The sequence below is a fragment of the Megalops cyprinoides genome, chromosome 3, assembly GCF_013368585.1.
Source record: "Megalops cyprinoides isolate fMegCyp1 chromosome 3, fMegCyp1.pri, whole genome shotgun sequence".
In the NCBI taxonomy this organism is placed as follows: Eukaryota; Metazoa; Chordata; class Actinopteri; order Elopiformes; family Megalopidae; genus Megalops; species Megalops cyprinoides.
The window spans coordinates 2,588,505-2,603,788 of NC_050585.1; positions in this window are offsets into that span (position 1 = coordinate 2,588,505).

Sequence of the window (15,284 nt, forward strand, 5' to 3'; positions counted from 1 at the left end):
GAGACTGTTGTCTATGATTTGTTTTGTTATCATCTCTTTGGGACACCTAAAATAAACGTGAACAGAGGTACCAGGCTGTAGCATGCCACTTCAGGAGGAAGCTAAGATGGTTCACGTTCTTTGCACACCGCAGGGTAAGTTTCAAATGGCCCTAGGTACCATTGTTGCAGATTGTAGATCCCCTAGACCTCTTCCATAGTTCAGGTTAGCTAGGTATTCCCTGTATTTTTTTGGGTAGGCATCAGTTGGTAGCAGGGTAGCCTGTGCCATGACAATCTTATTTTGTTTAAAGAAGTCGTTTGTCTTTATGTATTTTCTTAATCTTTGTGCTTTTGCTTGAACTTGTTGCTTTACCTTTTCTTTAGCAGTGAGTAGGTCCTCCTTTTTCTTGATTATTAGTTTGATGTCTTGTTAACCAGATATTATAAATGACTAATGTTGCTGGGAATGGTTTGTTCCAGTAGTATGCTATTCGATCCCAGCCCGGTCCCTCACTGGTGATCACGGTCATTGTTGGCCCGCGTGATGACCGATGTGGTATGACAAATTATTTTGTTGAGCTTCCATTGTTTTAAGATCTGTCAGAGCCCCTTTAGCTGCAAATATGAAAAAAATAGTGTTAGTTATTAGTGTTATTAGTTATTAGTGTTGCCCAGTCAACACCACTTGGAGGAGGAGGTGAACTTTGCTGACATTATTATTATTATTATTATTATTATTATTATTATTATTGCTCTAACTGCACCTAATCCGTTCACTCTACAGACACCAAACCAATGCCAAATTGACCGGTTTAATCACCATTGGTTTCTACTTTTATAAATTCAGTTTTATACTAATAATGATATTAAAAAAAAACGGCTCTAATTTTACCCCATTTACCCCATTCAAACAATGTCTTTGGTTCAGTGCTATGATGAACAGTTTGTACATTTTATACTTTTATACTTTTTATTCATTTGGCATACACTTTTACCCGAAGCGACTTACAAGTGAGGTACAATAAAACACAAGCGAACAAACTCTGTTTCTTGAAGACAGAGAGGGACTCGGCAGAACGGATGAAGTGTGGAAGTTCATTCCACCATTGGGGAACAACGGCGGAAAAAGTCCTGGATAGTGATTTTACGCCGCAATGCGACATGACCACCAGGCGCCGTTCAGTATCAGAGCGTAGCAGTCAGGAGGGAATATAGGGTTGCAGCAGTGAGTTCAGGTAGGCAGGTGCAGTTTTGTTGGTCACCCTGTATGCAAGCATCAAGGCCTTGAACATGATGCGAGCAGCTACAGGGAGCCAGTAGAGTGAAACCAAGAGGTGTAACGTGAGCCTTTTTTGGCTGGTTGAAAACCAGATGTGCAACTGCATTCTGTATCAACTGCAGAGGCTTAATAGTGCATGCAGGTAGGCCAGTCAAGGGAGCATTGCAGTAGTCCAGTCTTGAGATGACCAGTGCCTGGACAAGGAGCTATGCAGCATACTCAGTTAGGCAGGGCCTGATTTTCCTGATATTGTACAGCGCGAATCTGCATGATCTGGCAGTCATTGCAATGTGGTCTGCAAATTGACTGAAGCTGATCATCAATCACTACCCCCAGGTTCCTCGCAGACCTGGATGGAGTTAATGTGGAACGGTGATGTTGTGCTGGAACAACAGGCTGGCTGAGATGACTAGGAGCTAGGGGTGCAATGGATCACAAAACTCATGGTTCGGATCAAATCAAAGTTTTGAGTCACGGATCGGATCATTTTTCGGATCAGAAAAAAAAAGGGGGGGGGGGGGGGGACATATATAACTTTGCTTTCCATTTATTACTTAAAGAACGCTTAAAGCAAGGAACTTTTGCCCATGGTCTTAAATGAAAACAACATTCAGGATGTCCAATGTTTAAATAAAATCTTAAAATAAAATGTTCAGTACTTAATTGTTAAATTAAAGTGCAATATGAGCGCTTGTTCTGCTGTTCTTCGGCTGTGTCCGAAATCACTCCCTATTCACTATGTAGTGCATATATATATGTTTTACACTTGAATGTTGGACTTAACTGCCAGCTAGCTAGCTAACGTTACTTTCAACTAATTTGAACAGATGAACCTGGATGCTAGTTCTTTCCTTATGTTAGTGATAGCTAGATAGGTAGCAGTATTATGTAGCTAGCAGGTTAATGTCAGTTGAAACTAGCAAGTCACTTAGCTAGATAGTTAGCTGGCACAGTTAGACACAAAGATGCTCATACAAATGTTTGAATAAACTTGCAAACATAAAACCATATCCAAAAAATGATTTACTGTGAATGCTGTGTTTTAAGCTGTGTTTTAACCGAACGCGAATCACTTTCCTCGCACGGGTATGATCGCTTGCGTGAAAAATGCACAAGCAAATTTCACGCACGTCACAGCAAGCATTTTTGATTGCCAACGCTGCTAGCAAGTTGCTGAAGGGGGGGGGCGTGGCTTCTAGCCCTACTTGAAGGTGACTGGCTGTCGCTCGTGTTAAACTTTGCAATTAATTCGCGGTTCACATGTGTGCCGAACCGTACGGATCACGGATCAACAACGATCCGTTACACCACTACTAGGAGCTCAGTCTTGGATGTGTTAAGTTGAAGGTGGCACTCCTTCATCCAGGTTGAGATGTCTGAGAGACAGGTAGAGATCCGTGCTGAGACTGTGAGGTCATCAGGTTGGAACGATGCCCTTGGATGATCAGGCCCAGTGTGGTTGTGTATAGAGAGAAGAGCCCAGTAAACATGTGGTGGTTGGGCCAACATTGGTTCCTGGTCATTATGGTTGGCGACAGTCACTATTTGCTGCCAACGTTGGCACACTGTTGGGATGCCACTTTAGCCCAACGGTCACGTAATCATCATGAGGCAACATTGGTACAACTTTGGACTACCACTCTACCCCAACCATCGCATAACCGTCATGGACCAACATTGGCACTCCATTGGCATTGTGACTTTTACCCAACCATCGCATTTTCGTAATTATAACTGAGCCAGTTCGGACAGTAGTACAGTAGTATCGTAGCTCAGGACAATCGCGAAGACATTTTTGAAGTTCAACTGAAAGTGTGCGAGACAGTCTCTCAGTCTCACTCTGAAGAAAGAAGTAAAGACGCATCTGGGACCTTATAACAATTGGCTTATATTCCATAAAATAAATAAACGTATCATGTCTAAGTATGTACAGTTTGAATTGGAATGGTCAAGGGCGTAACTTTGTGTTGAACATCTGGGGGGTTGAGGTCGCCATGATTGTGATTATTTGGGGGGTTGTATTGGCCGGTTTTCATTTTTGGGGGGGTTAACCCCCCCCCCGTAGTTTACGCCCATGGGAATGGTTACTTTAATATATGGTATTTAGATATTTATTTGTTGTATGCTTGTAGTTTTAGCCAATTTTAGTGAGATGGATTTACATAACGTTACCTGGTTCTGAGGTAAATTACCTAGCATAGGTAACTAAGTATTTAGCTCTTTTAGCTAATCCCACACTGCTTGGTTAGCTAAGGCTATGTTTTTTATTTCACACAAACGGATGATATAACTAATTTTGATTTTTGTTACCACCCATGACTGACTCAATCCATACATCAATCGTAGCCACACTTCTCTCTCGCGGTCTACCTAAGAAAGAGCAACCGCAGTTAAACACACACACAGACACACATTAACCACCGGTACAATAGCCCAGGATTCCCAAACTTTTTTTTCTGGGGACCCACTTTTTAAAAATGACAAACCATTGCGACCCAATTCACAGTAGGCCTTATCTGTAAATCGTGAGAGGAGCAGATTTGTGCATAAATGAATGTTCCTGACCATTTTTACTGCCATTTCCACATCACCTTATATTATGTTGAATAGGTAAACCAGCCATTTCAAAGAGATATACGTTTGATAAATCACAACTTCATTTTATGCATGTGTTATTGAAAACATATACATAAATGAGACAAAATAATAAGTGCATTTAGGCGGAGTTAACAGGCTCTCCTTTTTTTCCTCTCATCAGTAAAAGAAACAGAGTGTACGCTACCCTTTCATACTACATTCAATGCTATAAGTACAATTATCAGAACAATACGAACATTCAGTACTATCAAAAACATGCTTCTTGTTGAAAGTTTTTTTGAAATGCTCGTTTATTATCAGATCAAGTGTGCAGCTATTCAGTCAACAATCAATTCGTTAACCACATCAGGTCTATTCCACGTCAAATCTCATTAGGAAACACTGGATTATAGTTATATGGATTATAGTTAGCCCATCCGTGCAGATAAACGGTTGGGCCACCATCGTAAGAACAAAGGAGTGTGACGTTAGGCCATCATGGTTGGGCCAGCGTCGAACTGTTGAGCAAAAACAACGGTTGCACAACGCTGGAAAATGACAGTGGGCCAACGTTGGGCCAACACAAATTGTTTACTGGGAGGGGGCCAAGCACCGATCCCTGAGGTACCCCAGTGGTTAAACACGCGGGACTAGATTTCACACACCTCCACCTCTGAATTATGAGCCTTTCTCCAGTCTTTGGTATCCCCTCACTCTAATCAGATTTGACAGTTGACATTCAGATTGCGACAACAGGGTCATTCAGAGACAGCTGGTGTCAAATTACAGTTGGTTTTGAATTTTGGTTGCTTGGCAACATTCCAAGTGTTCTTGTGTTCCTGTGTGGAGTAGTATTATGAGGTAGACAACGCAAACACACACGAACAGACACACACATACAAACACATGAACAGACACACACACGCACAAACAGAGACACACACGAACAGACACAAACACACGCGAACAGACAGACAGACACACACCACACACACAGACACGAACAGAGACACATACAAACACACGCACAGATACGAAGAGACACACAAACACACATGAAAAAACACAAATAGACATGCACGCGCATACACACACACAACTACAGACACACACACACCAAACTACACAGGAGCAGACACGCACACACACACACACACACACACACACACACATGAACAAACACAAACACATGAACAGATGCACACACACAGACATGACAAGACACACACACATGATCAGACACACATACGAACAGACACGCACACACACACACAGACAAATATACACACAGCTACACTTGTGCAGATTCTCACAATGTCTTCAGTTTAGTGCTGTGATGAACGTTTTTTGAATTATGAGCCTTTGTTCTGTTTTTGGTACCCCCTCACTTGAACCAGATTAACATTTGATATTTAAATTGCTGCAACAGAGCCAGTCAGATACAGCCAGTGTCAAATGAGAGTTGGATTTGAATTGTGGTTGCTTGGCAACATTCCAAATGTTCTTGTGTTCCTGTGTTGGAACACGGCCTTGCAACACTACCACATCCCAAGCAAAATCAGGCAGATGATTAACAGCTACCTGGGTGCACTCAAGCTGCAGTTCAGGACTGCCAAGTTTACCACCACGTGGCAGGACCTGGAGAAAGGGATTGTAATAGGATGCACAGTCTCCCCCATCCTGTTCATCATGGGGATGAACCTCCTTATTACAGCAGCTGCAGCAGAAGCCAGGGGACCAGTGACTGCGGCAGGAAGCAGGCAACCCCCAATAAGAGGATTCATGGGTGACCTTACTATAACAACCACATCACATGTGCAGGCAAGGTGGGTCCTGAAGACTCGGGGGGCTGTGGCTTCATGGGCAAGTATGGCCTTCAAGCCCAGGAAGTCACAAAGCATGGTGATAAGGAAGGGGAAGGTGACTGATGCATTCCAAGCTCTAAGTCCAAGGAGAAGACATCCCAACAATCAGAGAGAACCCCATCAAATGCCTGGGAAAGTGGTACGATGACACCCTCAGTGATAGGAACAATATCTCCAGCACTGAAAAACAGGCAGATCCTCCTCAGATGAGTGGCTGAGGAGGATTGACAGGTCAGGGCTGCCTGGCAAGTTCAAGTCTTGGATTTACCAGCATGGGCTGCTACCAAGGCTGATGTGGCTACTGACAGTCTATGAGATACCAATGACTGCGGTGAAGGGAGTGGAGAGGAGAGTTAACAAACATCTGAGGCAGTGGCTTGGCATCCCTCCCAGCTTCACAGCGGTGGGGTTCTACATCAGGTCAGGACAGCTCCAGCTTCCACTCTCATCTGTCATAGAAGAGTTCAAGGTAGCCAAGTGCAGGGTGGCAATGACGCTCAGGGACTCCAGAGATGAGCTAGTCAGCAGTGCAGGAGTAACAACGAGGACAGTCCGCAAGTGGGCAGCAGACACTGCAGTCAGGCAGGCTGAAAGCTCCCTGGAGTTGAGAGACATCATTTGCAATGTCTGCACTGGGCGACAGGGGCTGGGAACCTCCCATTTCCACCAGTGGGGCAAGGCAAGTGTGGAGGAGAGGGGAGAGATAGTCCAGGCAGAAGTGAGGCAGCAAGAGGAAGAGGCACGGAAGGCAAAGTCTGTTGAACTAGCAACCCAGGGAACGTGGACCAAATGGGATCTCCCAAAAAGGAGAGTATCATGGACCGAACTCTGGAGGCTGGAACCATTCCGCATAAGCTTCCTCTTGAGGTCTGTGTATGACACACTCCCATCTCCGGTAAATCTGGCGAGGTGGGGCCTGCCAGAAGGGAAGACCCACTATGCAAACTGTGTGGGAAAAGAGGCACACTTGCCCACATCCTGGCTGGATGTCACACAGGCCTCACCCAGGGGAGGTACAGGCTCACTACCTTTGGAATATTAGGCAACGAGCAGAAGATAACTGTTCACAGGATGGGAGAGGCAGCAGAGAGAACCTCTTGTTGGTTATGGCATAAAAGGGAGGAGGAGGGCTGGAGGCCTGGAGCTGATGGGCAGTGATTTGGCCACCACTGCCGAACCGCCAACTGGAGGGTGTCCCGGTTAAGGGTCGAAACATCCAAAGAAGGTTGGGCACCGTCTGACGACATCAGCTCCAGACTGAAGGCCACAGTCATACCATGGAGCGACTGTATGTGTGGCATCTTTGGATGTATTAAACAAGTGGAACAGTTTATGAGCAGTGCTTGGAAGGTTACTTTTGAAATTTAATAGGTTACAGATTACTAGTTACCCTGTTAAAAATGTAATGTGACTGTTTTAATTAAATCATCAAAGTAATGTAACTTATTACATTTGATTACTTTTTGATAGTGCTGGGCGGTATACCGGTTCATCCGGTATACCATTTTTAATTTCTCATGCGGTATGAATTTTTCATGTACTGCCATAGGGTAGCATAGCTGAAACAACAGCTGTAACACTTCAATAGGCAGCAAATTATATAATATTGTAAACAGCTAGAAGCGCTGTGCAGAGTGAATTGAGAGGGGACCCCTATTAACTGTGCGCACCCTTCTTACTAACAGTTATAACTTTATAACACAACAATTAATTACCCACAACTTACTCTTTTTAACAGGGCAAAACACCATCGCACACAACAATTTATGACACATAAACAATTTGTAACACCAGTGGCGGATGGTGAGCTGGAAACAGGGGAATCGGAAACACTACCTTTAAATTTATCATTACTTTCAACCTGTTCCTCTTTATCCTCCTTGATTAACAATAAAACAAAGAATTCACAAAATAATCGACACCAAGCATGTACTTGGAGTAAATGATTATGCTCACAAAACACCGCAGACTCTGCGGCAAAACAGCACCTGTGAAACCAAATGTAAATGAAAAAATCGTAATATCCATCACATGAAACTGCACCATGCTATTCAAACAATCATGCAGCCACAAAGTCTAGGCTACTTTGTCTTTAGGAAGGTAATAGAACCCCACATTTTAAGCATATAATGAATACATGAAAAAAGAGCCATGCTTACGGAAGCCGAGAACGGCCGTGTTTGCAATTATTTTTTTAATGCCCTTATCTCAAGATCACAAGTTAATTATTTTGTTATCTCAAGATAACAAAGCTTGTTTTTGCTAGATAACAGGTTAATTTATCTCATTATCTCGAGATAACACAGCTTGTTTTCTCGTGATAACGAGTTAATTGTTTTGTTATCTCGAGATAAGCTCGTTTTCTCAAGATAACGAGATAATTTATCACGAGAAAATGACTTTTGTTTTCCCGAGATCATGGGATAATTATGGAGACTCGAATGATTGTCTGCTTCATTTGATCAGCGTTTCCCAAACCTCTCCTGGAGGACCCCTTGTCCTGCATGTTTTAGATCTCTCCCTGCTTCAACACAGCTGATTTAAATGATCAGTTTGTTATTAAGCAGCTTCAGGAGTTCATAACGAGTTGATCGTTTGCAAAACATGCAGGACAAGGGGACCTCCAGGAGATGTTTGGGTAATGCTGCATTTGATCACACCTGATTTCAGCCTTCAAGATCGCTGTCATGACTGGGAGGATCTGAATGTTATCTCTAACAGAAAGACACAATGCAATTTCTGCCTGTGTTAGACCTTGACTGAAGTCAATAATGGGTATTCCTGTCATTTTCAGCTTAAATCAGTTGCTACAGTCGTCAAGATGCCATCTATGCATGCTGACATGGCACTCCTGATCTCTGAAAAACATTGTAAGCAGTAAGAGGAAACAACCTTTTGTTTTCTCATGATAACGAAATAATTGACTTGTTATCACGAGAAAACAAGCATTGTTATCTCGGGATAATGAGATAAATTAACCCGTTATCACAAGAAAACAAGCTTTGTTACCTCAAGATAACGAAATAATTAACTTGTGATCTTGAGATAACAGCATTAAAAAAAATAATTGCAAGCATGGCTGTCCTCGGCTTCCATACACGCTTATATCCGAAGCGAAAATCTTTGTTTTACAAGTTTTGAACCGAGCCCAAACATTTTAATATACTTGTAGTCAGTGATGTCGTATTTTTATTTGTTGGTAGTGTAGACATAGTACGCTACAAAAAACTACACTTTATACTGTTTTTATTGTCCAAAACACTTTATACAATTTTAGCCCTTTGTGAAGCCAAATGTTAAGTGACATTGCTAGGTGAGTCAAGGGCAATGTTAGAAAGTAGCATGCTAACATTAGCTACTGTTACCAAGGTTACGGTAGCTGGCTAGCTAGCTGTTGGTCAACTAACATTACCCAAGCAAGCATAGCTACTAATTTCTCACATCAATGATACGAACGTCAAACGTAACATTGATGTGAGAAATTAGGCTCTCTGCCCGTGGAAAAGCAAACCCATTCTTAGAGTTGAAGCAACTCCGAACTGGCACTAGCACAAGCCCAGAACTAGCACGTAGTTCACGTTGATGGAAAAGGGGTATGTATAACCTCCCCAAGCCCTAGTTTAAATAGCCCTCTGCTACCCTAAGTATACGCTGTCCCAGTGCAGCTGTACCCCTCCGGTTCAGGTGTAACCCATCCCTTGTACAGGTCACCCCTGTTCCAAAAGGAGTCCCAGTGCCCCGTAAACCTGTACCCCTCTTTCCTACACCAGGTATGCTATCTACCTCTCTAATTATTGAGTCCCCCACTATCACTACCTCCCTTTTCTTGGAGGTGCCCTGGGGCTCATCAGTCCTCCCACTCTCAGGATCGTGGGCCAACTCCTCCTGCAGTGGCATGAAATGGTTGGTCACCGCGATCTCTGGAGATGCCGCTCCTCTTGGATTTGTGCACCCCTTTCTACGCCTTTGCCCTACTGTAACCCAGCTCTCTCGCCCTATCTGGTCTGTATCTTCCCTTCTACCCAGCTTTGGTGAGCACACTATCTCCCTATAGGGCGTATTAATCAGTTCCTGGAACTCTAACAATTCAGGATTACTGTGGAGTCCAGTTAGTTGGGCCTCAAGATCAAGAATTTTGTTCTCCAATTGCTCAACGAGTCGGCAACGGTCGCAGATGAACTCATCCTGGAGGTCTCGCTCCAGAAATCCGATCGTCCGGCAACTCTCACACAGTTTTGGCCACATTTTTCTCCCCTTACTAAACACGCTTTTCCTAAATAAAGATTTACTGCCGAGACAGAATTACCAGCTAAAAAGTGCTAGAAGCACGGAGGTGGCCCAGAACAGCCAAAGGCAGAAGTCAAGCGCAAGAAATGCCACTTAGCCTAGATACAATAAAACTACGCTTACAGTTCAGCAGACATGCTAACACAACCAGAATCAGAATATCCTAAAACCAGAATCAGAATATCCTAAAATCTAACACTGAAGAACAGTAATAAAAAAAAGTAAACAAGCGAACAGGCTAGCTAGCTAAACTACCCAACTAGCTAGCTAAAGTATACTACTTAAATATTTCAAGACTTGCTCCTGAGAGGGCAAAAAAACCACAAAAAACCTCGCGTCAGCTAGAATGTGCCAAATTAGCTACATTTGCTAATGAGCTAGCTTGTTGGCCAACACTTCGAAGGAGGAAAAATGTGGGAAATTCCCTCTCTGGCATCCCCTAATGGCAACAAAAGATTCAGCTTTAGGAGCAGATCAGACCCACCTTCTTTAATAGCTAGGTAAATAGCCCCAGTTTTTATCCTATTGAATGTAATAGCACAGAGACCTCTCCACAAACACAGCAGGAACTTGTCTAGGCTCGAGCAATCGACCGAATTCAGACCAATCCTCAAAAGGTAATCACATGGATTTTTGATTTTCGAAACCGTTTTTCCATTACATAGTTGAAATCGGTGGGGAAGCCGCCAAACAGGAAGCAAGACCATATCTCAGCAACTGTTTGATGTGTTGACACCAAACTTTGTAGATGGACTCAGGACCCCAATCTGAGGATGTCCAAAACTTTTTCATCATTTCACCACTGGGGGGGCGCTGCAATAAGCAAAACGCCTTTTGGCTAATAACTGTTGATGTGTTTGCTTTAAAAAATTATTCTTGTGTCTAGTGATACTGTGGGAGCTCCCAAGGCCAAGACATGGCAACTTGTCAAGACAACCTTATTTATATGGCTGCCCTGTTGGATTTCTTCAAAAGACTTAAACATTTTTCACAAGCCACAAATTTTGTTGAATCTCCACCAAATTTGGCATAGATGATCTTTGGACCAAGGCTCACAAAAGTTATCAGATCGATTTTTGATTTCCAAAAGCATTTGTTCAGTACAGTCAATCGAAATCGGTAGCAAAGCCACCAACCAGGAAGTGAGGGAATATCTCAGCAACGCTTTGATGTGTTGACACCAAACTTGGTATATGGACTCAGGACACCTTCCTGAAGTTGTGCTAAAAAAATTTGTCATTTGACCACTGGCGGGGGCTGCAATAAGCAAAAACATCTTTTTGCGTTGTAAGTGTCAATGTGTTTTTCTTGACAAACATGATTCTTGTGTCAGGTGATACTTTGGGAGATCCCAAAGATGAGACATGACAACCTGTTATCTCAACTTAATTGATGTGGCTGCCATATTGGACTTGATCAAAATGTTTAAAAACATTTTGAACACCAACATATTTTGTCCAATCCTCACCAAACTTGGCACAGATCATCTTCAGACCAACCCTCAAAAAAGTTCTCTGATGAATTTTTTATTTTCAAAAACATTCATCCACTACTGCCAAATCAAAGGGAAACACCCCAAACAGGACGTGAGCTCATATCTCAGTTGCACCCAATCTTTGGTCAATTGACATAAAACTAGCTATCAGTGCTGACAGCCACACTTTTAACATGATCAGATCAAGTTGCCATGGCGACTCTGGCCTACTTGAATGCTTGGCCCATTCATCACTGCTTGCAGCTATGTTTAAGGGCCAAGCACCGAAGGTGCTAGGCACCCTTTGTAATTGTTAGAATTTTTCACTATTATTTTTGGGGCCAAGCACCAAAGGTGCTAGGCACCTATTGTAATTGTTAGAATTTTTCACTATTATTATTATACATTCCTCAATGGGAGTCTACAGCAGCCCATAGAACCCCTTGGCAGATTTTTATGAAATTTGGTATACAGGTACAAATGAGTCCAACGCACCCATTGCCGTCAAAGTCCACCATATTGGAGCCACTGTATTGGATTTTTGACAAAAAAATTGTTTTGAAATTTTCAAAAAACCTACTTTTGCAAACTAGTCCTAGACCGTTGATCCTATCACCACCAAATTTGGTATGTATCATCTACAAAGTATCATCTACAATGTATCATCTGACAAACAATTATTCAAAGACTTTTGCTAGGGCAAACAATATGGCTGTGTTGTCCAATGAAATTCCACGGTGAAGACGCCAAAACAGGAAATGAGTCATAACTCAGTCGGAGTGATGCCAAACTTGGTACATTTTGTTGGTATTAGGAATTCTGGGTATTCAAGTTTAAAAAAAAATTAAATCCCCATTACTCTGGCATGAAAGCAGATATTTCAACTAAATTTCTTGTGCTTCATCAAAGTTAAGGATCCTAACTGGGAACTTCCGCGTCAGCCATTTTGTGTTTCACAAACACATTTAACCATCTCCTCCTAGAGTTATGGCACAATATGGTTTTGTGTATTACCTCTTTAGACCATTGTCTTTGAGAGTTGTTAAAGGATAGTTGCCAGGTTAGACAATATGGCCGCAATGTACCCACAAATTCACCCGTGAAGGCGCCACAAAGGAAGAGTAGCCATATCTCTGCAATGCTTTTGTTCATTGGCATAAAACCTGGTACACATGCTTACCATGGGGCCTGGGTGGCACACACTAAGTTTAGTGAAATTTGGCCACTTTGGGGTTCTATACTGAAAAACAGGTTGAAACACCCATGTGTCCATGTATTTAGTTTTTAATGACATTTTGCTCTAATGGACATCACAAGGCACAGACCACACAAAGAAAAGCAGATATTGCCACTGATTTTTTGTAGATCATTACATCATTGCATGTCAGGTCCTAACTGGGAAATGAACACATAGTTCAATGTCCAAATGGCATGGCTGCTAAGATACAATCAGTTTGTAGCACTTAAAATAGGCACATGTCCTGCACCTTTTGACCTACTGCCACAATTAATACACTAAATAGTGTTTTGGACTTTCCATATTGGCCTGAATGTAGGACAGGGGGTTTTTGTCTACTTCAGAAATTACATCTGAAAAGTGGGGTTGTCTTACATGGGAGGACTAGACTTTTAAATGTCATTATACATTGACAACAGCAGAAGGCACCATTTATCAGAGATCAGTTCAGTGGTATTAGAAATCCCAGTAGACTAGTTTATTTTTATTTTTCTTTAACATATTCATTTGAAAATGTGAAATTTTATTTAAATGTGGCAATTTCATCTAAAAGATATAGAAAATATATCACTGTATGTTGTTTTATTCAGTGTGTTTTATTAAATTGATATCAAATGAAATGAAAGTAAGATTTGATCTTCAAAAAGTCTGTTACTTTTTCCCATGATTTTGGATTTTTTCAAATACCCAAAAATTGCACTCCTCCAACAGCGTTGGCACTCCTATTGTGACGTCCCAAGAAGGCACACTGCATTTTATGGCACTGCTTATGTTTAAGCTTGACATATATGTGGTGGGGGGCAGTACGGTGGTGCAAATGGGTAGCACTACTGCCAAACAATATGGAGTGCATCTGCGTTCAGTTTGTACCTTGTCCCTGTGTTCATGTGGCTTTTCTCTGGGTATTCTGGTTTTCTACAACAGTCCAAACACATTCAGGTAATGTCAATTGGACATGCTATATTGCCCATAGGGAGCAGCGAGAGTGTCAAAATTCGCTCTGGCTTCCCTGCCAACAACGCTGTCGAAGAAGTGGACGCTCTGACGTAGATGAAATAGGCGGCTACAAATTCGTTTGGAATGCTTGGTCTTGCAAATGTTAATTAAAGGGGCCGCAAACAAACATGTCAACCGGTATCTTTGTGCCGACTGACCACAAGTAGGGTGTAAGTTAACTTCATGAAATCATTTGAATGTGAAGGTAAGAAATCAATCAATGAATGAAAGAAATGAACAATAATAATTAGATGTTTTGTAACAAAATAACCTAACGAAATAAACTAATTAAAAGGTATTTGTGTGGTGTGACTCTTGTAATGATGCTAAGTGCTAAGTCAAATTTCAACATGCAGTTTATAGGACAAGTTTATTAGCCTTGGTCTTTAACATTAATGTTAATTTGTGTGTAGCCTACATTAATTATCAACCTCTCCTCCATTGTGTTTGGGAACTAATGTTTGGTGGGAACAAAAGTTTACACAGTTGTGTTCTCTAGAATTCTCTAGTGCAGAGCACTTCTATTCCGATTAGTTGCAACCGAACCGTGTCATAGCTCATTACCATAAAGTTGTCCAGACTTTATAACTTTATTCTGATGCCCATACCGCCCAAGACGTGCCCGCAACGGTCATGCCGCTGCTCGCCACGGAGAGATGCTGGCTCACATAGAAAATGAATGACTTCCGGTCACTTTGACGTCCTCGCTGCTCCCGTGAACGTGGGGTAAGAGTGGGTGTCGTATGTTTTCTTATTATTATTATACATCTGCCATGGGAGTCTATGGCAGCCCATAGATATTTTTTGGGGTCAGCAAATCAAGCTCTTTAGCACCACCATCAGGTCAAGGTTCAGCCAACATTTTTGGCCATAACTCCTGACCCTGTTGGAATTTTTTCAACATTCTTTTTTTCCTAGATTCCTTTTGTCAAGCCGAGTCAAACACACCCATTGCCGTCAAAGTCCGCCATATTGGATTTTCCGTCATTTAGAATTTTTACAAAAAGTTTTTCGCTACTCCTCTTACAAATTCTTTGCAATCTTTATCAAATTTGGTACATATCATCTTGAGACCATGCCTCACAAAGGTTATCCAAATATTGTAGATATTCCAAAGTGTTCACATGTACCATGCAAATGAGTTTGACAGCGAAGACACCAAACAAGAAGTGAGGTCATATCTCGGCAATACTTTTGTGTCTTCACACCAAACTTGGTATATGGACTTACTACACAGTCCTGAGTGTCCAAGACGTTTTGTGTCATTTCACCCATAAGGTGGCGCTATAACTAAAACAATTGAATTTCTGCTCATAACTTTTGATGTCTTTAGCTTAAAATTATGATTCTTTTTCTTTTGATTCCTTGGGTCATGTCAAGTTGAACAGATGTAAAATTTTCCATTTCCACTATATTTGGTTGCCCGCCACTCCTCCCGCAAATTTTCTCCAGTCTTCACAAAAATTGAGTCAGAGTATATTGAGATCATGCCACACAAAAGTTATCCAGTTACTAGCATTCGCTAGTAATGCGCTAACAAAGTCAACAACAAAGATGCCAAACAGGTAGTGAGGCCGTATCTACTTTT